We start from the raw sequence: 23,063 nt of genomic DNA, 5'->3' as shown, positions 1-23,063 counted from the left end.
GGGTCATATTTAGAATTGCTCCTGACAATAATTCTTATGAGACTGCATGTCAACTAACTCCTTGATGCTGTCCCTCCCAGGAAACGGAACTCACAGAACTATAGGGGCCCTTAAGAGATTATTCAACTCAGTCTCCTGTCTTTAGTCAACAAGTCATTAGCCACTAAAGACAGGTCTTGATTATTTGCCTCTTGAAGAAATACTGAAAAGATTCTTCGCAACCACACTCAGCAGCACAGAATCTTTTCTAGCATGTGACTGTGACAGAGTCTTCCCAAGATGTCAACACCATGAGGTCTCACCTCACACTCTGTACCCAGAAACCTGCTATAGTACCAGAGGCCTGCTCCTTGAGTACAGATGGCAGATTTCTGAGCAATCCCTATTCATTCAGCAAATTATTAATTTACTTTTTTTTTTTTATTGCTTTATTTATTTATTTGGTTGCCCTGGGTCTTAGTTGTGGCTCACTGGCTCCTTAGTTGCAGCTCATTGGCTCCTTAGTTGCAGCAGGCGGGCTCCTTAGTTGCGGCATGCATGTGGGATCTAGTTCCCTGACCAGGGATCGAACCCAGGCCCCCTGCATTGGGAGCGCGGAGTCTTATCCACTGTGCCACCAGGGAAGTCCCTAATTTACTTTTTAATAGCAAGTGAATTATGACATATCTATGCAAACACCAGAATTTTAGACTGTCTAAAAGTAGTTGAACTAGATATACTGTTCATGTTTTTATTAGAGGCTTTATTGGACATTTATCATTTTAGTCTTATTTATAAATTTATTAAATTATTTTATCTACTTTTTTATTTATTAGAGAATTTATTTATTAACAACAAAACAGTAGTTCTCAATCCTGACTACACATTAGAATCTCCTGGGTCTGGGGAGCTTTGAAAAAATACTGGTACCTGGAACCATCCTACATCAATTAAATCAGAATCTCTGGGAGGAAAACCTGACCAACAGATTTTTTTTTTTTGCATTCGAATGTGATTCTAATGTGCAGCCAGAGCAGAGAAACATCACGTTAAACTCTTGTTCATGAGAACAGAAAAGATCCTTCCGAAACTTTGAAAACATTATAGCTCCAGGACGATTTCATGCATTGGGTACTATAGTCACAGTGAGATTTCTAAAAAGTATAAAAATATGTGAGAAATTTTAAAAGTATAACTCATAAGAACAAAATTATTCTTAGCAAACTCAACGTTATTAAAAATACTTTTATTTTTCAACCAAAAAAATATGTGAGATGGCAGTACATTTTAATGTGTTTGCCATGATTCAGGGTGAGTTTTCCAAAAGTAAGAGCACCTACAACACAAAAAGATCTTAAAGCCTCCTCAGTAGAGTATTTCAAATTTTAATTCAATATTTACAGCTTGAAATGTTCCTAGCTACTGCTGAAGTAAATGTCAAGCAAGTAAAAGAGTCTGAAGTCAACAGTCTGGTAACAACAATTCATTTTGATACAAAGAATTACAGCTTCAAAAAGAAGATAAGCTTTTTATGTTTATTGAGGCAACTCTCCCATTCTTTCTGAGTTATGCCTTTCGATAAATGCTATTCTGAAGGAAAGAACTGCCTGGGGGAGGTTGGGAAGGAGGAAGACACCCAAATTGAGTTTCAAGAAAGATGAATTATCTAAATCAGTTTCTCTGATCTAGAAACACTGCTGAATGCAATGCAGTATGTGACGTTATCTTTCACCCTTCCTTAGCTCCTAAAATCAAAAGCCAAATTCCAATGAATTGGAGTAACATGTAGCACTAGCTCTTATATTCAGTTACAAGAATTCTTCAGGGTCTAAAATGAGGACCCCAGACTACAAACATCTCTAAAATTCTTTATGAGCTCGTGTTTCAAAGAGTTGGAAAATGTCTTTATGTGTATGCTTGTGTACAGAAAACAGACTGAAGATATACACATCAGAATTTAACAGTGGTTATTTGAGAAAAATATGGAGGACTTAAATGATCTTCAAGAATCACAGAACACTTTTTACACACATATGCAGAAAAGAAAATTGTTATATATACACTACCAAATGTAAAATAGCTAGCTAGTGGGAAGCAGCTGCATAGCACAGGGAGACCAGTTCGGTGCTTTGTGACCACCTAGAGGGGTGGGATAGGGAGGGTGGGAGGGAGATGCAAGAGGGAGGGGATATGGGCATATATGTATACATATAGCTGATTCACTTTGTTGTACAGCAGAAACTAACACAACATTGTAAAGCAATTATACTCCAATAAAGATGTTAAAAAAATAAATTAATTAAATTAAATTTAAAAAAAAAGAAAAGAAAAGAAAATTGTTGAAGGGCACACATGAAACTTAAAAATAATTACTCCTGAGGACCAGGATGGAAATGGTAGATAGAAGAGGTTTCATTTATTACTCTATGCTCTTTTATATTTTTTAGTATTTTCGTTGATAATTGATCATTTAAAATCATAATTTAAATAATAATAAACATGTATATTTTGGATTTTTAGAAAGCTATTAAAGGCCACTCTCATCTTCTCTAATTTGAAGGTATCTTTATTAACATCTCATTTGCCCAGGTGGGTAAGAGAATGTGAACAGAAGTGCTTGCCCTTCTCTCTCCTGCTTAGAGGGCATGGAGTAGTTCTCCTGGAATACTCCCTGTTTCCTCATGGGTTTCATGGTGGTGCCAAAGCAGGAGCTTAACCTCAGAGAAGCCATAACTTATCAATAATAATTCATTTTAAAAGCTCAAATGAATTATATAACTGCTGTCCAAAATGTTTCCTTATACATTATCTCGTTTTCTCTTCCAAATAGTCCTATGAGACTCGGAAATTTCAAGTATCTTTGACAGCCCACACAGCGAGTAAATGGAAGTGCCAGGATTTAAATCTACATCTTTCTGGCTTCACAAACCAGTGTCCTACAATGGAAAGAAATTCAAATCGTGAAACAGTCAGGAAATTTGAACAGTAAGTGGATATCCATTTAAGTTGGTAACATTTCTGCTCATATAATCCTTCTTAAAACTCTGTAGTTCTCCTACAACTCTTCTTGAGATTCACTCTATTAGTCAAAATCCACATCTGCAAATCTCTTTGAGGCAAGTGTTTATCTACCTTGGGCTTCTGCTGAAACTGCTGGGGGACAATGGCCCCCCAGGTATCTTAGAAACTCAATTGTTTGACCAAATAATCCTAAGACAAGACCTTCAATCGTTCTGCTAAACTTTCTGCCTCCAGGATCCAATATTTTCCTTCTAGCCCTCACTGGCAGGCTTCTCAAATGCCATCATGATTTTGCTAACAACCTCAGCAATATTCTTTTTTTTACATATAATTTCTTCCACACATACATACTGTAATAGTTTAAATTTTTTGTATGGAGAAGTTTCAAGATACAGGGTTTGGTCCATATTATTTTTTTTTTAATTTTGCATTGATCGATTGCAATTTTTCATTGATGCCTGTTCAACTCTTCAGCATACGTCCTTTCTTCATAATAAGTTCCTAAATAACTATTCCCGTGACTGAAAATGGGGAAAATCCTTCAAAATATATCCCCCATAACTGTGAAGGGAGAATAATCTTCAAAATATAATAGGTGATTTTTCACATATATGTGAAATATAATAGGTGATTTTTCATATATATAAAATAATACCTTACGTGTAAAGGCTGCCATTGTTTTTTTTAATCAATTTCCTATGGAGTAACGTACTGTATTTAGTTTCACATGGCTTGTTCTAAAGATATTTTCCTCTTCCAGTTTCCCATATTTGTTTGAAGGGGAAGTACAATGATGTAGTGGAGGAGTGGGAGCTCTGGCGCCAGATGAACCGAGATTAGAATCTCAGCTCTGCTCCATGGGCAATTTTAACTGTGCTCAGGCCCAATTTTCTTTCTTAAATTTTATTCTACTTAAAAAAAAATTTACTGTGGGAAGAACACTGAACATGAGCTTTATCCTCTTCATAGATGTTTTAAGTGTAGAATATAGTATTGTTATCTACAGGCGCAATGTACAGCAGATCTCTAGAACTTATTCATCTTGCATAACTGAAACTTAATTCTACCAAACATTTAAAGAAGAATTAACACCAATCCTTCTAAGCTTTTCCAAAAAAAAAAAAAAATTGTAGAGGAGGGAACATTTCCAAACTTATTTTATGAAGTTAGCATTACTCTGATACTAAAGCCAGACAAAGACACCACAAGAAAAGAAAACTGCAGGCCAATATCCCTGATGAACATTGATGCAAAAATTCTCAACAAAATATTAGGAAACTGAATTCAACAGCACATTAAAAGGATCATACACCATAACCAAGTGGGACTGATCCCTGGGATGCGTAGATGGCTCAACATATGAAAATCAATTAATGTGATACACCACATTAACAGAATGAAGGATGAAAATCACATGATCATCTCTTCAATATCCCTTAGGTTTTCACTAACAAGCTTCTCAAAGTTCTTACAGCCTCTTCCAACTGCTGCACTTGAAAGCCACTCCCACATTTTTAAATGTTTATTGTGGCGACACCTCACTTCCAGGTACCAAAACCTGTGCTAGTTTCCTATTGCCACATAACAAATTACTCCAAAGTCTAGTGGCTTCAAACCATAGGCATTTATTATTGCAGAGTCTTTGTGGTTCAGGAGTGTGGGAGCAGTTTAGCTGGGTCTTTCTAGTCCCAGGTCTCTCACAAGGTTACAGACAAGATGTCAGCCTGGGATGCAGTCATGTGAAGGCTTGATTAGGGCTGAAAAATCCATCTCTAGTGTGACTCACTTGCATGACCATGGCAGAAGAATTCAGATCCTCATTGAACGTTGGGAGTCTCCATAGGGCCAGGGCTACTTGTGTCCTCAGACATGGAAGTTGGTTTTCCCAGAGCAAGTGATCCAAGACAGCAAGGTGGAAACCACAGCGTCTTTTATGACCTAGAACTGGAAGTCATATATGACCGTGTCCACAATATCCTATTACACAGTTCAGCCCTATTCACAGTCTGAGGACATTAATACCCAGGGTTTAAATACAGGAGACAGAGGTCATTGAGGATCATCAAGGATTTGACTGTAATTTCTCTTATTAGTGTTATATAGTTTTCAGCATTCAAATCTTCACCATATTTTGATAGATTTACCCCAAAGTATTTCGTGTTCATTGATGCCACTGTAAGTTCTAATTTCCAATTGTTTTTTTGCCACTATATAAAAATACAATTATTTTTTGTATTATCCTAGTAACCTGTGCCCTTGTTAGACTCACACTCACTAGTCTTAGTAGCTGGTAGACTCACTAGCTACTAAGTTCTAGTAGCTTTTTGGTAGATTCTTTAAGATTTTCTTTGTAGACAATCATGTTTCTGTGAATAAAGACAATTTTATTTCTTCCTTTCTAATCTGTATGCTTTTCATTTGTTGGCTTCTTTTATAGGCTAGGATCTCCAATATAATGTCAAATAGAAGTGATAAGAGTAGACATCCTTGCCTCAAATCCATGCTTGAGAAGAAAGCAGGCAGTCCCTCATCATTAAGTATGACATTATAAGTTTTGCATAGATTCCTTTTATCAGGCTGAAGAAATTCCTTTCTAGTCCTAATTTATTAGACGTTATTATGAATGTTGAATTTTGTCAAATGCTTTTTCTGAATCTGTTGAGACGATCCTATGGTTGTTCTGGCAAATTGCATTTATTGATTTTTGAATGTTGAACCAAACTTGTATCCCTGGGATAAACCCCGCTTGGACGTGATATGTTATCTTTTCTATATATAGTTAGATTTGGTTTGATAATAAAATTTTTTAAAATCCATGTTTAGGAGGGATATTGGTCTATAGTTTACTTTCCTTGTAATAACATTTTCTGTTTTTTTTTTTTAAATCATGGTAAATGATTTAGTTGGGAAGTGTTCCCTTCTCTTCTATTTTTCTGGACCATATATATTTACAGGTGAAATGATACCATCATCTTAGATTTGTTTAAAAATAATTTGGAATGAAGGGGGGGATGAATGTGAATACAGATAAAATGAGATAGGCCAGGAGTTGATAATTACTGAAGTTTAAAATCGGTATATTTTCAATATAAATTGAAATTTTTCAATAATAAAATATTTTCAATAATTTTCCATAATAAAATATTTTCTCTTAGAAATGTGTCCTTTCCACAGCTCCATCCTACTTTCCAGTGAATATGCTAGAGAAAAGGGTGCCCTAAAATTTCAGCAAAGAGTGAAGCAGAAGCCCAGATGCTGAGAGTTCCCAAATCGTTTTAAAGACTGTCCTGACCATTAGCATCCAAATGGGTACTAAGAGGAGAGTAGGATAAATCAATTATAGCTTCAGTTTAGATGTAGGATTTATGACAGTCTTAATTTCTTGGCTATTTCTCCAACTCAGCTTTGAAAAATTCTATCCTGCAATGCAATGGTTGTCAAACATTAATGTGCACGAAAATCATCTGGAGGGCTTCTTAAAACACAGATTGTTTAAGGCAGTGAAACTATTCTATGTGATGCTGTAATGGTGGATTCATGTCATATATTTGTCAAAACCCATAGAACGTACACCACTAAGAATGAACTTAATGTGAACTAGGGACTTTGGGTGATCATGATGTGTCAATGCAGTTTCATCAGCTATAACACATGTACCACTCTGGTGGGGGATGATGTTGAATATAATTAATCCCCCAACTGTAACTATCAACACCTCCCACCAGAGGCTGTATGGGTGGACAGGGGGTATGTGGGAACTCTCTGTACTTTCTGCCCAGTTTTGAGGTGAACCTAAAACTGCTCTAAGAAAATAAAGTCTAATTAAAAACCAACAACAAAGACACAGGTTGTTAGACTCCATCCTCAGAGTTTCTCATGCAGTAGATGTGGGTAGAGCCCCAAAATCTGCATGTCTAACAGGTGCCCGGGTGATAATGATGATGTTGATCCAACAACCATGAGAGAACTTCTGCTTTAATATAAAGCCTCAGATTTCAGAAATTCCAGCTTTCTCACAATTTACATCCTGGATCCAATCCAAATAGAATATTAGTTAGTTCACAAGCTACACTGACTCTCAATTCTGTTTGTTTCATTTTGGCAAACTTTGTTTGAATACCAACCATGTACCAGGTCTTCTGCTAGCCTCTGGAGATACAAGGACAAGGATACGTATTAATGCATTGTCCCTGACATTGAAGGTTTTATAGTCTGATGTCCTTATATTTAATCCTGTTTATTAATTTTATAGAATATTCTGTTTAATTTTTACCTAAGCTGTTTCATTTGAAGTAGATTATTTTTACATTTGTTTTGGTAAATTAAATTAACAGTTGAGTTCAGCTGGTAGTATAAAATATTACAGGGTTTTTTCTACATCTTGGTCTTATAGTCCAAGTGCTCCTAAGCATCTCCCAAAAGAGACCTTAGAAATCATTTCATTCATTTGCCCACCCCCATTTTACAGTTGAGGAAACAGAAGCCCAGAAAGATGTGACAACTTTCCCAGGATCACTAAGGTAGTAAGTGACAGAGCTAGAACTAAATCCAAGTCATTGGACTCTGAATATGGTAATCTTCCCATGACATCTGGCCTCATGACTTAAATTCCAACATCAAGGGAAATTATGGATTCCCATATCTAGGAAATAATTCACAAATTTCAGTGGAATTTCATGATCACATTAAATTATTGATGATCTTTGTGAACTAAAGGAGACAATGTGGAGAGAAAAAGATGAAAGACTGGAGTAGTGGTGGTCATTGTCGTGATGGCATTAGTAGTTGCAGTAAAGTGTAGCAGTAATAGATGACTTCTTATGTGCTGTGTACTGTGACTTTCTTAGAACACTCACTCTTCTCAATAAACCCACGAGATATTTACAATTATTACACCCATTTTACAGATGAGGAAACTGAAGCACAAAGAAGTATAGTAGTTTGCCCAAAGAGACATGGCATTTGCACTAAATTCTGTCTAATGGACTTGAATATATTAATCCCCCAACTGTAACTAAATTCTGCCAGGAGGAAAATTTAAGTAAGATTTAACCACTGTATAAAGATTCATAGTTCTTCAAAGCCCCCAATCCTTTTTGGATAGCTTAACAACCTTCCAAGACTGAACCAGGAAGAAACAGAAAATATAAACAGACCAATCACAAGCACTGAAACTGAGACTGTGATTAAAAGTCTTCCAACAAACAAAAGCCCAGGACCAGAGGGCTTCACAGGCGAATTCTATCAAACATTTAGAGAAGAGTTAACACCTATCCTTCTCAAATTCTTCCAAAATATAACAGAGGGAGGAACACTCTCAAACTCATTCTATGAGGCCACCATCACCCTAATACCAAAACCAGACAAAGATGTCACAAAGAAAGAAAACTACAGGCCAATATCACTGATGAACATAGATGCAAAAATCCAAAAAAATACTAGCAAACAGGATCCAACAGCACATTAAAAGGATCATACACCATGAACAAGTGCGGTTCATCCCAGGAATGCAAGGATTCTTCAATATATGCAAATAAATCAATGGATAGACCATATTAACAAATTGAAGGAGAAAAACCATATGATCATCTCAATAGATGCAGAAAAAGCTTTTGACAAAATTCAACACCCATTTTAAAAAAACCCTCCAGAAAGTAGGCATAGAGGGAACTTACCTCAACATAATAAAGGCCATATATGACAAACCCACAGCCAACATCGTTCTCAATGGTGAAAAACTGAAACCATTTTCTCTAAGATCAGGAACAAGACAAGGTTGTCCACTCTCACCACTATTATTCAACGTAGTTTTGGAAGTTTTAGACACAGCAATCAGAGAAGAAAAAGAAAGAAGAGGAATCCAAATCGGAAAAGAAGAAATAAAGCTGTCACTGTTTGCAGATGAGATGATACTATACATAGAAAATCCTAAAGATGCTACCAGAAGACTGCTAGAGCTAATCAATGAATTTAGTAAAGTAGCAGGATACAAAATTAATGCACAGAAATCTCTTGCATTCCTACACACTAATGATGAAAAATCTGAAATAGAAATTAAGGACACACTCCCATTTACCACTGCAACAAAATGAATAAAATACCTAGGAATAAACCTACCTAAGGAGACAAAAGACCTGTATGCTGAAAACTATAAGACATTGATGAAAGAAATTAAAGATGATACAAAGAGATGGAGAGATATACCATGTTCTTGGATTGGAATAATCAACATTGTGAAAATGACTATACTACCCAAAGCAATCTACAGATCCAGTGCAATCCCTATCAAACTAGCAATGGCATTTTTCACAGAACTAGAACAAAAAAATTCACAATTCGTATGGAAACACAAAAGACCCTGAATAGCCAAAGCAATCTTGAGAAAGAAAAGCAGAGCTGGAGGAATCAGGCTCCCTGACTTCAGACAAAGCTACAGTAATCAAGACAGTATGGTACTGGCACAAAAACAGAAATATAGATCAATGGAACAGGATAGGAAGCCCAGAGATAAACCCACACACATATGGTCACCTTATTTTTGATAAAGAAGGCAAGAATATACAATGGCGAAAAGACAGCCTCTTCAGTAAGTGGTGCTGGGAAAACTGGACTACATGTAAAAGAATGAAACTAGAACACTCCCTGACACCATGCACAAAATAAACTCAAAATGGATTAAAGACCTAAATGTAAGGCCAGAGACTATAAAACTCTTTAGAGGAAAACATAGGCAGAACATTCTATGACATAAATCACAGCAAGATCCTTTTTGACTCACCTCCTAGAAAAATGGAAATAAAAACAAAAATAAACAAATGGGACCTAATGAAACTTAAAAGCTTTTGCACAGCAAAGGAAACCATAAACAAGACCAAAAGACAACCCTCAGAATGGGAGAAAATATTTGCAAATGAAGCAACTGACAAAGGATTAATCTCCAAAATTTACAAGCAGCTCATGCAGCTCAATATCAAAAAAAAAAAACAAATAACCCAATCCAAAATTGGGCAGAAGACCTAAACACATTTCTCCAAAGAAGATATACAGATTGCCAACAAACACATGAAAGGATGCTCAACATCACTAATCATTAGAGAAATGCCAATCAAAACTACAATGAGGTATCACCTCACACCAGTCAGAATGGCCATCATCAAAAAATCTACAAACAATACATACTGGAGAGGGTGTGGAGAAGAGGGAACCCTCTTGCACTGTTGGTGGGAATGTAAATTGATACAGCCACTACAGAGAACAGTATGGAGGTTCCTTAAAAAACTAAAAATAGAACTACCATACGACCCAGCAATCCCACTACTAGGCATATACCCTGAGAAAACCATAATTCAAAAAGAGTCATGTACCACAATGTTCACTGCAGCTCTATTTACAATAGCCAGGACATGGAAGCAACCTAAGTGTCCAACAACAGATGAATGGATAAAGAAGATGTGGCACATATATACAATGGAATATTACTCAGCCATAAAAAGAAACAAAACTGAGTTATCTGTAGTGAGGTGGATGGACCTAGAGTCTGTCATACAGAGTGAAGTAAGTCAGAAAGAGAAAAACAAATACCGTATGCTTACACATATATATGGAATCTAAAAAAACTAAAAAATAAAAAAGGTTATGAAGAACCTAGGGGCAGGACAGGAATAAAGACGCAGACATGGAGAATGGACTTAAGGACACGGGGAGGGGGAAGGGTAAGCTGGAACTAAGTGAGAGAGAGGCATGGACATATATACACTACCAAATGTAAAACAGCTAGCTAGTGGGAAGCAGCCGCATAGCACAGGGAGATCAGCTCGGTGCTTTGTGACCACCTAGAGGGGTGGATAGGGAGGGTGGGAGGGAGATGCAAGAGGGAGGAAATATGGGGATATATGTATATGTATAGCTGATTCACTTTGTTATAAAGCAGAAACTAACACACCATTGTAAAGCAATTATACTCCAATAAAGACGTTAAAACAAATAGATGAAAACTTAGGGAAGCATTCAGTATACCCTACGCTCAATTCTTTACTATTATTTACAATACCTTTCTGCTTCCTTATTTTTCTTAAATTTTAACTAGAGGAATGCTAATAGCCAGGAATGATGCCAAGAAGATGTAGCTTTGAAAGAAATGTCTTCGGAATAAAAAGCATTGAATCCCTCCCCCCCCCCCAAAAAAAAATCTCAGTGAGATGGTTGAAAAAAAGAAAATTTAAAATTCTTTCTTCTATGCCTGTTAGATACAAATTTAACAACTCTATCCTTATGAATGGGTCAAATATTAAATAAAAATGTTCTGTCAGCAATTGGAATTCATAAATGGGTGAATAGGCTTCATTGGAGTGCCAGGTACACACACAGACATAGACACGTACACACACAACACCCTCGTTCAATTTCATGTTTAAGCAAACATTACCTTATGCCCTTGGGAATTATTTTTAGCAATCTTTAGCCAAACTGGTTTTGCTTGGCAAACTATAACCCCTACAGGTGGCACCTATTCTCTGTGAAGTGTTTCCTTTTCCCAGAACTGAGACATTGGCACCACATACCTCCTTGGCCTTTTGAACATCTGTTTCTACTTATGTGCCAGCTGAGGCCCCCTGACCTGTGAAAGGAAACAAAACAAAGGTTCATGGTCATTGTCTACCAAAATGCTGTGTTTCGGTCCACCCAGACCTTGGAAACACAGATTAGGAAATGGGATGCCAAGCATTGGGCCACCTTACTAAGGGGCTGTGGAAAAAATATTTCCCTTATTCATCAGATAAAAAAATAAGTGTTAGATAAAAAAATAAGTCAGGAGTCTAGAGCCTAGAGAAGTCAATTTACAAGTGACTAAGTATTCACTACCATTTCCAAAGTATTGCATATTGCTTCAGAGGTGCTACAAGGGATATAGAGAGGACCAAGCTTGCCTTGAAGGGGTTTATAAGATTACAAGCAAGTCAAAAAACATACCTTAGAAAATCAATCTGTAAGGCTAAATACACAGCATGTCAAATTTACAAGACAAACAATTAGTATCATAGGCATTTCTTAGAAGGAACAAAAACTGAGAGTTGGAAAGGATAGGAAAACCTCAGTGGTGGTAAGACTCGAAGAAGAAAAAAATTACTTATTTTGTGACAAATGAAATCACTTTCTTTTAAATACTTTACCAGGATAAAAATTACCAAGTCACATCTCTCTTAAGAGCTGAACTGAGTGACACCCAAGAAAATCCTTGTCCATATTTCATAAATATATTTCTTTTTGCTTCTCTTCTTTTCCTATAGTCAGCTTCCAATTATCTGTAGCATTTGAGGATAGAGACTGAAGAGGATAAATCTAGGGACATGTCATACCCTTTATTTTTGCCTTCAGGCTCTGTTTCCAGTTTTCAAAACTTTGCTTTTGAAAACTTTGGTAACAAGAACCCAAGTGTAATGATTTGAAGACATACATGCACAAGTCTGCAAAGTTGCCTATAACAAGGATATTCATTGCAATGTTAGATGATTAAAAGGTTTTGAAAACAACCTTAATATCCATCAATAAGGATATTGCAAATGGAAAAGATCAAACTGCCAAGCAGTAATGTCTCGTATGATCCCATTTAGTGAAAACAAAAAAGGACATCTGTACCTCATGAATGCCCCTCATACACCAATCAATTCCAGGAGGCAATGTGAGAAATTGATAACAATGTGATATTTGTGAGAGCAGTAACTGACTTTTATTTTTTACTTTAATATTTTCAGTGCTGGTGGAGTTTTTAAAAGTATATCACATTTATACTTTTAAAAATAGTTTAATCTACATGTACATACGTAATATTGACATTTTTGTTTTTCAAATATTCTTCTTTGTCAATGAATGACCTAGAGACATCCACTCAAAGTGAGGCAGAATGTTAACAGAAGGTTCATAAAAATGAAACATTAGGCAAGAAGAATGGTCACTACACACAGATTTTTTTAATTTCAGGATATAGGTCATTCCCTTACAGAAAATCAAATTTTCCTCAAGCAATAGATGGATGAATATTTTGACTTTTAGGCGCTAATAAATAGTTCAAAACCTCAGAAGCTTGAGTTCTGTAGCTGAAAAAAAATGTGCTCATAGAACTAATCATAAAATGTGAGAGACTAATGGTTTAAGAAGTGGGAAACATGTTGCTATGATGCTCTCTTAGCTGATGACATTCTGTGACAGCTGCCAGCCTTGAGCAAGATTGAGGAGTTCCAGACGTCCAAGTGGCCTTTCTCCTTTGCCTGCTGGAGATCCGAACAGGGCAGCTGGATGGCCATGAACTCTGTGTGTGGGATCAGGAGGTAAGTGGGAGAGGCTCAGCCCGTTCTGCTGATGCACCGGTTCAGGGAAAGTTAGATGACACAGCCCTTTGCCTTCCTCTTGGCTTGAATAAAATCAGGAAAAGTGGTTTAGACTCAGTACTTTCTCTGCTCTCCTCAGGGTCCACATGTTTCCTGACCCTTGACCTTTTTTTCTCTTCAGGGGCAGTCACCTGCACATGGGCTTAGCTGACAATGACATCCTGCCCATCTCTTATGTCCTGGACCCTTCATTGTGCTTCATCAGGCTGCCCATGTCTTCTGCGGGTGATTTGCTTCATGTCCAGCCATCATATGACCACACCATCACCTAACCATACCACCAAGCTGGGGTTTTTTTGTTTAAGAGGAACAAAACTTTTTGGAGGGTGTCTCTGTAAAACCAACTAGCTAATTAATTTACATAGTTAAACATAACACCCAGGAAATTAGTTGGACCTCCTTAATTTTTAAGAGCATATAATGGCCAAACCTTTGAAGCTGGTGATAAAACATCACTCAACACTGGCTGTTCAGTCCTTTCTTTCCTTCTAAATAATGATATACAAATTTGGGGTCTCCAAACACAGCAATGGGTCTGCACTGTGTATCCATCTGTCTGGTTACATCCTACAGGAAGTAAGATGTGTGTCATAAATCCCAAATCATAATATAGTGGAAAGAACACTGAACTCAGAGTCAGAAAACCTGATTTCAATACCAATTCTGCCACTCACACACTCTGGAAGAAATAAGGGAGATGATCTTCTTTAGCAAAATAAAGGAGAGGATCACTAACATTATGGAATGTTTGGTTCTGTAGATCAGTGGCCAGCTAGGGGGATGGATTATATACCAGGTTGCTTTTTCTACTCCATCCAGAGATCTACAATCAGGCCATCACACAATGTCCTGGAATGAGGCAATTCTCCCTCACTCTGGTAAAGAATCAGAATCAGTTACATCACCTGTCAATTATGCTATTCTCTGAAAATCTCAGTGTGTTTTCATAAATTATATTGTACCTCAATGATGTAAATAGAAAACTGGGTTAATTTTCTCTATGGTGGCTTGAGAACCTTAGTGTGACAGAACAGATAGATGGAAGATGGTAGGTAGGTAGGTAGATAGATAGATAAATAGCTGATAGATAAACAAACATAGGTGATGGGAGGGTAGGTAATGGATAGATGGGTAGACAGAATTGAGGTTCTGAGCATGGTCTCTAGAGTCAGGCTACCTTGGTTCAAATTACAGCACCACACCTTTCTGGCTGCATCACCTTAAGCAAATTACTTCACCTATTTGTGACGCAGTTAACTTAATGGTAAAATTCAGATAGTAACGATAGTACTTACCTCATCAGGTGGTTGTCAGGATTAAGATTATTCATGGAAAGTTTTTAGCATATGCTAGACATATAATGTGCTCCGTAAATGTTAACAATTGATATTGTTTAGGAAACAGTGTATATGTTACTCTTTCACCACCATTCCAACCACCGTCCCTCCAACTTCCAAAAGTGGATTGTACAAAATACATTGTTTTGAGATTTGATTTTTTTGTTGTTCAGCTATATGTCTTGTAGAGCTTTCCCCATATCAGATATAGACAATATCAATACACCAAAATATGTAAATTCATGTCCCTATGGATGGGCATTTAAGTGGTCTCAAATTTCCAGTGGATGTCCTTTAGTATATGTTTTTCTCACGTATGACTAAATCTGTAAGACAGATTACTCTCTTGCTGAGTCATAAGGTATGTGCACTGAAGTGTCTTATATACACTGCTGTTTCATTCCCTAAAAGGACATTATCAATTTATATTCCCATCAACAATTTATGAGCATGTCTGTTTTTCCACACCTTTTCCAATACTGAATATTGTTAATTTTAAAATCTGCCAAAAATAAAATAAAATCTGCCAGTCTGGACAGGAATAAAGACACAGACGTAGAGAATGGACTTGAGGACACGGGGAGGGGGAAGGGTAAGCTGGGACGAAGTGAGAGAGTGGCAAGGACATAAATACACCACCAAATGTAAAATAGATAGCTAGTGGGAAGCAGCTGCATAGCACAGGGAGATCAGCTCCGTGCTTTGTGACCATCTAGAGGGGTGGGATAGGGAGGATGGGAGGGAGACGCAAGAGGGAGGAGATATGGGGATATATGTATATGTGTAGCTGATTCACTTTGTTATAAAGCAGCAACTAACACACCATTGTAAAGCAATTATACTCCAATAAAGATGTTAAAAAAAACCCTGTCAATCTGATGGGCAAAATATGGTATTTTATTTTAATTTACAACTCCATGATTAGTTTTGAGATTAAGCAGACTTTGTTAAACCTTTACTGTGTTTTACCTTTTCTCCCAATCATTTATCTGAAAACGTTCCCAGTAAGTGTGAACAAGGCACTGTAAACATCCAGCTGGTCACGTGATCACTATCCTGGGTACCCATTTTCTCATGTTAGCACCAAGGAAGGTTAACAAAGAGGAGAGAAGTTTTCCATTAGATAATTGCATCTTTATGCTTTGCTATTTTTTGTATTTCGTTCCTTCTATCATTTGACTTCGAAATCTAAAAACTGAAATTGGTACTATTCTAATAATACTATCTTATGAATAGTTTGCTCAATTACGTGGGAAAAATCAAATAAAACCTAAATGTTCCTATCATAGCCAATTTCCTTTAAAATCTCAACGTCAACACTCATTGTTAATGGGAACATGGGGGAAAAGGGTATTCTCAAACAGCGCTGGTAGAAATCCAATGTGCTGCAGTCTTTAAAGGAAGCAGTCTGTTAAAGCATCTATTAAAATTGAAAGTATGTGTACCCTTTTGCCCCAGAATTCACTCCTTGGAATCTAACTATAGATATGATAGCACTTGACTGAAAGGTCATATGTACTAACTAGGTCAGTGCTCAGTTTTCAATGTGAATATGAATCTCCTGGGGATCTTGTTAAAATGCAAAGTCTAATTCAGTAGGGCAGGCTGGAACCTGAGTGTCTGTATGTCTATAAAGCTCCCTGGCACGCCAATGCTGCCAGTTGATGGACCACACCTGAGCAGCAAGGATGTTTATCGTAGCGCTGTTTATTCAAAAATTAAATTAAAACCAGAAACAATGAGTGAACATTCACTGATAGGCTCAATAAGTTATAAAACACACATATCACTGAGTATTCTGCAGACATTTAAAATAAAAATAAAAGTAGGCTGGTTGGGGCTTCCCTGGTGGCGCAGTGGTTGAGAATCTTCCTGCCAATGCAGGGGACACGGGTTGGAGCCCTGGTCTGGGAAGATCCCACATGCCACGGAGCGGCTAGGCCCGTAAATCACAACTGCTGAGCCTGCGCGTCTGGAGCCTGTGCTCCGCAATGGGAGAGGCCCGCGCACCGCGATGAAGAGTGGCCCCCACTCGCCGCAACTGGAGAAAGCCCTCGCACAGAAACGAAGACCCACCACAGCCTAAATAAATTAATTAATTAATTAATTAATTAAAAAAAAAAAAAGGCCTAGGTCCTTCACGAATGTTTTTTTAAAAAAAAAAAATCATATTAATGGAAACTAATGTATATGTATGAGTACATGTGTAAAGAAATTTTAAACATTTAAGATAAAAAAGTTAAAGAAATAAAAAATAATTAACAACATTAAACAAAAAAATCAAAATCTAGGTTCTTATCTCCCACTAATTAGCCTTTTGAGTTTGGTCTCCCACTTACAGTTAGAGATGACTTAAATATCTCTAGTAATTTCTATGATCCCATCTAGTTCTAAATTCTATGTTTTGGAAAACCTTCTGACAGTTCCTCAAAAGGCTAAGCCTAGAGTTACCAGCAATTCCACTTATAGTTATATATTCAGGAGAAATGAAAACGTATGTCCACCCAAAAACTTGTACAAGAATGTTAATAGCAGCATTATTAATAATAGCCAAAAAGTGGAAACATCCCAAATGCCCATGGACTGCTGAATGGATAAAGAAAAGGTGGTTTATCCATGCAATGGACTATCATTCGGCAATGAGAAGGAATGAGGTACTGATACATGCTACCACATGGATAAAACTTGAAAACATTATGCTAAATGAAAGAAGCCAGTCACAAAGGACCACGTATTATATGATTCCATTTATATGAAATGTCCAGAATAGGCAAATCTATAGAGACAGAAAGTAGATTAATGGTTGCCAGGGGCTGGGGTGGAAGGTGGGAGCAGGGATTGGGGGGCGGGAAGATTAAATTGGGGTGGGGAGGGGAGGGTGATGGCTAAAGGGTATGGATTTCCTTGGGGAGAAATAAAAATGTTCTAAAACTGATTGTGGTGATGGTTGCATATATATCTACAAAGATACTAAAACCCATTGAATTGTACGCTTTAGGTGGCTGAATTGTATGGTAAATGAATCATACCTCAATAAAGCTGTTTAAAAAATTCTATGACTAAAAATAAATTTTCTAATGTGAAAGAGCAAGTAACTCCCTCCATTTCTTGAGATTGTTCCTAATATTGGACTTTTGAATTTTTCTCCTAGAAAAGTAAAAATAACTTAACTTCTACTTTACCAAGAATTTTTATTCATTTTTAATACAGTTTCTGGTGCTCATGTCAATCTAATAAAAGGATATAATGGTTCCACTCTAAATTAATGCTCATTAACCTTAAATGGACCTTTGCATTCCTACTTTTTTCTTTCTCATTCTCCAGGAAACCTTCTCTGAGCTGTCTTTACTTCCTTCGAACCCTTTACTCCAACATTATGGGAAAAAGAAAAGCCATCAGTTGGAATGCCTCATCTCCCATTATCTATCATGTCGACCTACCTACATCTGTTCCTGTCCTATTTTTGTTTCTTCTGACCCCAAAATATCCCTTCTTCTTTGGAACCCATCCTTTGCCACTTTCTTAGGACCCCAACACACAATAACCCTTTCTTACTCCACAGAGGTTTCAGTGTCCATTCTGCTGCATTGACATTCAGCCTGGTCCCTGGAGTCACTGAAGTTTATGAGGCTTGCCTTAAATTAATCGTGTGGCATATATCTTTCATACTTTCTACACTTATAGAATATAAACTTATTTACCACACTTAAAGCTCTTAATATTGTTTTTTATAAAATAAAAGAGATCATAGAGTTAAGATGTTCTTTTTAGTAGCTATATGGTATTCCATTATATGAATGAGCTATAACTTATTCAAGTATTCCTTGATAGGCATTTGGATTGTCTAGAGCCCCCTGGTAAATAATTTTGCAATATACAACCTTGTAAGTAAATCCATATGTCTAGTGCTTTTGTTTCTTTGGGCTCAATTCATAGTCGTATACTGCTAGGTCATAGCTTATGTCAATTTAAGTTTCAATGGGTACAGACATGTTTTAACAATTCCTAGAAAGTTTCAGCAATTCATCTCCCAACAATATATAAGGGTATCCTTCCCCCTAGCTCTAGCCTATATTGAATGCTATCAATATTTTAAACTCTGACCAATCTAATGGGCAAAAAAAAAGGTCATTTCATTGTTACTTGCATTTCTTGAGTACCAGACAAGTTAAAAACATAGCCCTCTGGCAAGATAATATCTCAAAATGTTAATTTACACATTTTCCATGTTCTCTCCCTGGTACCTTTGAACTCTGATGGTTATTTTTCTATCACCCCAGCCCCAAGCCCACTCTAAGCTGCAACAGAGACTCAAAGAAGCCTCAGGCCCATGTGTAGAACAGGAAGACTTTAATGCTTTTGCTCTCTCAAAGGCTAGATAGGACTCCGGCTTGAAGATGGAAATTGGAGGCAGAAGACCCATCCTAACTAGGGGCAGAGAAAGGGATGGGAAGGATTCCAGGTCACAGAGTAGGAAGGAGAAATATCTTCTGTTCAGAGGACCAGGAAGCAGAGCAGCAGGAAATCACTGCCAGGTAGCTTCTAAGTGTTCACCTTCAACGACTCACTCCCCAGATACTGACAGCCCTCCACCCAACAGTCCTGGACTCTCTGAACATAGGATAAGGAATTTTAACATCTTGAAAGGTGATAGGGGTGGAAGGTGGGGTGGTGGAGAAAAGAAATCAGGGTGGGGGAGGAAGAACTTAAAGGAAAACCTTAGTTCCCTGACCAAAGCAAACCCAAACAGACCTGGGAGTTTCCCTAAAAGCCTATTAGCACCGTACACGTTGCCACTGTTAACTATTTATTGTCCATTTGCACTTTATCCTCTCTGAATTGCCAGTCCATATCCTTTTCAACTGGACTTTTCTAAAAATGTCATTTTATAAAAGTTCTTTGTAGAGTACAAATACAAACACTTTTTCTGTGAAATGTAGTGCAAATATATTTCCTCTTTGGTAACCACTGAACTTTTGATTTTGCTCATGGTATCCTGTCAACAGAAATTTGGGGTTTTGTTTTTAATGCTGTCAGATCAATATTTTTCTTTATTTTTTCTGGAATTTCTATCTTGCTTAAGAAAGTCTCTCCAATTTCAAGATTATATAACTGTTTTTCTGGATTACTTTTTATCGTGTATGTTATAAAGATGTTATTTTATACAGTTAGATTTTTAATCCAGCTGGAATTTCACTTTTTATACTATAGCATAACCTAGGTAATGATCTGATTTTATTGCCTGGGTTCAAATCCTGACTCCACCACTTCTTAGCTATGTGACTTTGAACCAGTTACTAAACCTCCCTATGTTTCATTTCTTTCAACTTCAAATAGGGATAAAAACAGTTTTGATGTCAAAAGGCTGTATTGAGGATTGACTTAATACATGAAAAGGTCTTAGAATAGTATCTGGCACACAGTAAATGCTCACTAAATGCTAGCTGTTAACTGACCCAGTGGAAAAATCCTGCCACCATTTTTTTTTTAAACATCTTTATTGGAGTATAATTGCTTTACAATGGTGTGTTAGTTTCTGCTTTATAACAAAGTGAATCAGCTATACATATACATATATCCCCATATTTCCTCCCTCTTGCTTCTCCCTCTCACCCTCCTTAACCCACCCCTCTAGGTGGTCACAAAGCATTGAGCTGATCTCCCTGTGCTATGTGGCTGCTTCCCACTAGCTATCTATTTTACGTTTGGTAGTGTATATATGTCCATGCCACTCTCTCACTTCGTCCCAGCTTACCCTTCCCCCTCCCCGTGTCCTCAAGTCCATTCTCTACATCTGCGTCTTTATCCCTGTCCTGCCCCTAATTCTTCAGAAACTTTTTTTTTTAGATTCCATATATATGTGTGTTAGCATACGGTATTTGTTTTTCTCTTTCTGACTTACTTCACTCTGTTTGACAGACTCTAGGTCCATCCACCTCACTACAAATAACTCAATTTCGTTTCCTTTTTTTTTTTTTTAAACATCTTTATTGGAGTATAATTGCTTTACAATGGTGTGTTAGTTTCTGCTTTATAACAAAGTGAATCAGTTATGCTTATACATATGTTCCCATATCTCTTCCCTCTTGCATCTCCCTCCCTCCCACCCTCCCTATCCCACCCCTCTAGGTGGTCACAAAGCACCGAGCTCATCTCCCTGTGCTATGCGGCTGCTTCCCACTAGCTATCTATTTTACATTTGGTAGTGTATATATGTCCATGACACTCTCTCACCCTGTCACATCTCACCCCTCCCCCTCCCCATATCCTCAAGTCCATTCTCTAGTAGGTCTGTGTCTTTATTCCCATCTTGCCACTAAGTTCTTCATGACCTTTTTTTTTTTTTCCTTAGATTCCATATATATGTGTTAGCATACTGTATTTGTTTTTCTCTTTCTGACTTACTTCACTCTGTATGACAGACTCTAACTCCATCCACCTCATTACAAATACCTCCATTTCATTTCTTTTTATGGCTGAGTAATATTCCATTGTATATATGTGCCACATCTTCTTTATCCATTCATCTGATGATGGAAACTTAGGTTGCTTCCATGTCCTGGCTATTGTAAATAAAGCTGCAATGAACATTTTGGTACATGACTCTTTTTGAATTATGGTTTTCTCAGGGTATATGCCCAGTAGTGGGATTGCTGGGTCGTATGGTAGTTCTATTTTTAGTTTTTTAAGGAACCTCCATACTGTTCTCCATAGTGGCTGTATCAATTTACATTCCCACCAACAGTTCAAGAGGGTTCCCTTTCTCCACACCCTCTCCAGCATTTATTGTTTGTAGAGTTTTTGATGATGGCCATTCTGACCGGTGTGAGGTGATACCTCATTGTAGTTTTGATTTGCATTTCTCTAATGATTAGTGATGTTGAGCATCCTTTCATGTGTTTGTTGGCAATCTGTATATCTTCTTTGGAGAAATGTCTATTTAGGTCTTCTGCCCATTTTTGGATTGGGTTGTTTGTTTTTTTGATATTGAGCTGCATGAGCTGCTTGTAAATTTTGGAGATTAATCCTTTGTCAGTTGCTTCATTTGCAACTCTTTTCTCCCATTCTGAGGGTTCTCTTTTCGTCTTGTTTATCTTTTCCTTTGCTGTGCAAAAGCTTTTAAGTTTCATTAGGTCCCATTTGTTTATTTTTGTTCTTATTTCCATTTCTCTAGGAGGTGGGTCAAAAAGGATCTTGCTGTGATTTATGTCATTGAGTGTTCTGCCTATGTTTTCCTCTAAAGAGTTTTATGGTCTCTGGCCTTACATTTAGGTCTTTAATCCATTTTGAGTTTAATTTGTGTATGGTGTTAGGGAGTGTTCTAATTTCATTCTTTTACATGTAGTCCAATTTTCCCAGCACCACTTACTGAAGAGGCTGTCTTTTCGCCATTGTATATTCTTGCCTCCTTTATCAAAAATAAGGTGACCATATGCACGTGGGTTTATCTCTGGGCTTCCTATCCTGTTCCATTGATCTATATTTCTGTTTTTGTGCCAGTACCATACTGTCTTGATTACTGTAGCTTTGTCTGAAGTCAGGGAGCCTGATTCCTCCAGCTCTGCTTTTCTTTCTCAAGATTGCTTTGGCTATTTGGGGTCTTTTGTGTTTCCGTGCAAATTGTGAAATTTTTTGTTCTAGTTCTGTGAAAAGTGCCATTAGTAGTTTGATAGGGATTGCACTGAATTTGTAGATTGCTTTGGGTAGTATAGTCATTTTCACAATGTTGATTCTTCCAATCCAAGAACATGGTATATCTTTCCATCTCTTTGTATCATCTTTAATTTCTTTCATCAATGTCTTATAGTTTTTGGCATACAGGTCTTTTGTCTCCTTAGGTAGGTTTATTCCTAGGTATTTTATCCTTTTTGTTGGAATGGTAAATGGGAGTGTGTCCTTAATTTCTATTTCAGATTTTTCATCATTAGTGTGTAGGAAAGCAAGAGATTTCTGTGCATTAATTTTGTATCCTGCTACTTTACCAAATTCATTGATTAGCTCTAGCAGTCTTCTGGTAGCATCTTTAGGATTTTCTATGTATAATATCATCTCATCTGCAAACAGTGACAGCTTTATTTCTTCTTTTCCTATTTGGATTCCTTTTCTTTCTTTTTCTTCTCTGATTGCTGTGTCTAAAACTTCCAAAACTATGTTGAATAATAGTGGTGAGAGTGGACAACCTTGTCTTGTTCCTGATCTTCGAGAAAATGGTTTCAGTTTTTCACCATTGAGAATGATGTTGGCTGTGGGTTTGTCATATATGGCCTTTATTATGTTGACGTAAGTTCCCTCTATGCCTACTTTCTGGAGGGTTTTTTTTAAATGAGTGTTGAATTTTGTT

At 37.1% G+C, this 23,063-nt stretch overlaps 1 protein-coding gene across 5 annotated transcripts in view; it reads right to left on the bottom strand.

Moving 5' to 3' along the window:
* The window catches only part of KDR (kinase insert domain receptor), a 200,754-nt gene that overhangs the window by 55,093 nt on the left and 122,598 nt on the right, over nucleotides 1-23,063 (bottom strand). For 4 of the 5 annotated variants that reach the window (XM_057547058.1, XM_057547060.1, XM_057547061.1 and 1 more), the window contains exon 4: nucleotides 11,562-11,617. The exons of the other annotated variant lie outside the window; for it this stretch is intronic. The gene's annotated coding sequence lies outside the window, so the exon portion shown is untranslated. The remainder of the gene's footprint in view (nucleotides 1-11,561; nucleotides 11,618-23,063) is intronic. 5 annotated transcript variants of the gene reach the window in all.

This window comes from Balaenoptera acutorostrata, chromosome 5 (genome assembly GCF_949987535.1).
Source record: "Balaenoptera acutorostrata chromosome 5, mBalAcu1.1, whole genome shotgun sequence".
NCBI classification, from domain to species: domain Eukaryota; kingdom Metazoa; phylum Chordata; class Mammalia; order Artiodactyla; family Balaenopteridae; genus Balaenoptera; species Balaenoptera acutorostrata.
The sequence above is the reverse complement of the archived record's forward strand: the minus strand, read 5'-3'. Positions and strand labels throughout refer to the sequence as shown.